The sequence below is a fragment of the Manihot esculenta genome, chromosome 7 (genome assembly GCF_001659605.2).
Source record: "Manihot esculenta cultivar AM560-2 chromosome 7, M.esculenta_v8, whole genome shotgun sequence".
NCBI classification, from domain to species: Eukaryota; Viridiplantae; Streptophyta; class Magnoliopsida; order Malpighiales; family Euphorbiaceae; genus Manihot; species Manihot esculenta.
Genome location: NC_035167.2, coordinates 9,158,347 through 9,162,078, shown reverse-complemented (window position 1 = coordinate 9,162,078; position 3,732 = coordinate 9,158,347). Strand labels below are relative to the sequence as shown.

The following is a 3,732-nucleotide window of genomic DNA, read 5'->3' as shown; positions in this document are numbered from 1 at the left end:
AAAAAAAAAAAAAAACCATCATCAATGAAGATGGAGAAATAAGAAGATGACCAATCAATCAAAATAATCAATATCTATACTCCAAATCAAACAAAATAATCAAGAACTATACTCAAAGTTAACTAAAATAATCAACATCTATACTCAAATTAACCAATAAACCAAAATAATAAGAATTTAATTTATAGTAATAAGATCCATACACAAGCCCAATCAAAAAAAGAAATCAATAAGATCTGAAGAAGAAGAAAGAAGAGGCCGAGACGTTTGAGAGAGAGAGAGAGAGGAGTTGAGGTGAGGTTGATTGACTGAAATAAAAAGAAAATTACAACATTGTGGGACCCGGTCGCAGCATGAGAGAGAGAGGAGTCGGGAAGGGTCATGACTAAAATAAAAAAAAAGGAGAGGGGCTAGGGTTAGGGATGGCAACGGGTAGGGTACCCGCGAATTTGGGAGTACCCAAATCCGAACCCGATTATATATAAAATTTCCAAACCCGTCCCAAATCCGTTTAGTGTTTTAATTTTACTACCCGTACCCGTTCCAAATCCGTTTAGCAATACCCGCACACTACCCGAACCCGACCCAACCCGATTTTTATAATTCAATTCAATGATAAAAAATTAAAAATTTACATATTATAACCCAAATAACAAGCTCCCTATTTTTATAATTCAATTCAATGATAAAAAATTAAAGATTCACATATTATAACCCAAATAACAAGCTTGAATTAGGAAATTTAAATATACTAAAAGTAAATAAATATATTACAAATTCATCATAACACAACCATTAATCAATTATCTATCCAACATAACATTTTGAACAAATGAAATGTTCCAAAAGTTCATTAAACTACATTGATTGAATATAAAATATATTTAATTGGTCATTTCAATCTCCAACATCAAATTGTGCTTGAAAAGCTTCAAAAAAACAAATACAGAAAAATTAGAATACCACAGTTGCAAAATAATACACATTATCATAAAAAATAATGAAATAAAAAAGAAATAAAAATCAAACTTACATATTAAAATTGTGAAATGCATGATTTAATTCACATCATCCTCAGCATCCCATAAACAAGATTTACTCTCATTTGAACAACCAGCTACATAGTAATATAGAAAAAATTATTAACATTTATTAGTTTTACATTAAAATAAAATAAAATAAAAATAAAAATAAGAGTTTATTGTTGTAATTACCTTCAATTTCTGAAGCGGCTGGCAGTGAATGAGAGGGATAGATTGGTGTAGATGGCTCCAATTGAGAATGGATGGAACTATTAGCGGGCTGAGTGGTTGAAGAAGGTTGAGAAACAGTAGTAGCTTTACAACTCGCTACATCTTCGAAACTATTAAACGTTGACATTTTAAATATCCTAAATATGAAGAACAATAACATGTATTAGCAAACAATACATAACCATAAGAACAAATATAGTAACTTAATCAACATATAAATTTATTCAAATCAATACATAACCACAAACTAAAATAACCACTAAAGTTCACTTAGTTAACAATCAGATTAACAGTGATCAAATAGCAAATAATCAGATCATCAGATTAATAGTACATAAATTCTAAAATTCTTTAATAGCAACTTTTAGTCCATAAATCAGATTAATAGTCCATAAATTCTAACAATCAACAGTAACCAAATAGCATATAGTTAGATTTTTTAACAATATCTAAATAATCAGATTAATAGTCTATAAATTTTAAAAATCTTTAATAGTAACTTTTAGTCCATAAATCAAATTAATAGTCCAATTCTAACAATCAACAGTAACCAAATAGTAAATAGTTAGATTTTTTAACAATATCTAAATAATCAGATTAATAGTCTATAAATTCTAAAAATCTTTAATAGCAACTTTTAGTCCATAAATCAGATTAATAGTCCATAAATTCTAACAATCAACAGTAACCAAATAGCAAATAGTTAGATTTTTTAACAATATCTAAATAATCAGGTTAATAGTCTATAAATTCTAAAAAATCTTTAATAGCAACTTTTAGTCTATAAATCAGATTAATAGTCCATAAATTCTAACAATCAACCGTAACCAAATAGGAAATAGTTAGATTTTTTAACAATATATAAATAATCAGATTAATAGTCTATAAATTCTAAAAAACTATTTTTATGTATCTTTGATGTGTTTATGCAGTATAAAAAAATGAAGTTAACATACCCGAAGAGATTTCAGTAAAAGAAGATGTCACTGACGCCGATTGGGGAGAGGCACGGGTTGTCTCCAGTCGTCAGTGAAGTGGGGGAGAGAGGAACGAGTAGATGTCACTGACTGTGGAGAGAGAAGGAGATGTCGCCGATGCCAACCGAGGAGAGGGAAGAGTTGTCTCCGACTGGGAAGTGGGAGATGTCGCCACACTAGAGAGAGAGAAGGAGATATCGCTGACCGGAAGTGGGGGAGGGAGGCATTGACTGGGAAGTGGGAGATATCGCCGACTGGAGAGAGAGAAGGAGATGTCGCCGGTGCCAACTGGGCTGCCGGCAGTCGTCAGTGAAGTGGGGGAGAGGTGTCGATTGGAAATTATGGGAAGGGAAGGGGGGAGAGAGGCGCAAAGAGAAGGTCGAGTAAAATAAGAAAATGAATTAGGGATAAGGGAATTTAGGGTTAGTTTTGAAGTATAGCTAATCGGGTTCGGGTAACGGGTATCCGATCACCTAACCCCGAACCCTACCCGAATCCGAGGCGGGTAAAATTTTTCAAATCCGAATCCGCCCAAATCCGTTTTGTAAATACCCAAATCCGTCCTAATAGGGTTTGGACGGATCGGATACCCGCGAAAACCCGCCCGCCTGCCATCCCTAGCTAGGGTTTTTTAAGTGTTATATATATATATATATATATATATATATATATATATATATATATATATATATATTCGGTCGAGTCGGTTCTTCTCTTTGCTTTCGATTATTTAACCAAATCAAATCGAAAATCGAAAAATTTTAAAATTAATAATCAAATCAAATAAATTAAATAATCGAACCGAATAATTCAATTTGATTTGATTTTTTCGGTCCAACTGAAAATTGCTCTCCTCATATCTTGTTATTAGTAATGGAAGACTATGTTTCTAAAATTTTCATTAGGGGACAAAAATAGCATACATCTCATATTCTTGGCTTTTGGACTACTTTCCTTTGGCTATGTGTGATTTCTATAGCATCAGTTGATTTGGCTATGTATGATTTTTATTGCCTTAATTTGTTTATCTCGTCGTAGGTTTCGCTTAATGGTGAAAATAAATGCTAACTACATGGTTTGAACCTAAACTTTACATAAAAAGTTAGTTAATATCATAATATTTACTTTGTAACTTTTAATACTTAACTTTTATAAAAGTATAACTATTTAATACATAAATATTATTAAATATAATTATTACACCATTAAACTTTATAAATTATAATTATTTAACTCTAAAAAATTCAAGACACATACAACTCAAATGGGCATAAAGGGGTTAAATAATTATATTTTTATAGGGTCGAGTAATAAAAGTGAATAATAAAAAGGTAAGAGTGTCAATTGACATTTTGTATATCAATGTTAGGGACTAAATTATATATTTAGTTATAAAGAAATGATACTCCATTTGTTCTATAATTTTTGTCCACTTTGTTTTTTTTTACACATATTAAAAAATATAATTTTTTTATTAACTTTCCAATAATACCTATCTTAAG

At 30.6% G+C, this 3,732-nt stretch overlaps 1 long non-coding RNA gene across 1 annotated transcript; it reads right to left on the bottom strand.

Annotated features, from left to right (window-relative positions):
* Positions 1–875: 875 nt before the first annotated feature.
* Positions 876–2,850, bottom strand: LOC122723941. The gene is made up of 4 exons (XR_006351139.1): positions 2,210–2,850; positions 1,215–1,390; positions 1,034–1,117; positions 876–929 (listed from the first exon to the last, which is right to left on the bottom strand). It is a non-coding gene; the product is annotated as an uncharacterized LOC122723941 (long non-coding RNA).
* Between the last annotated feature and the right edge of the window lie 882 nt (positions 2,851–3,732).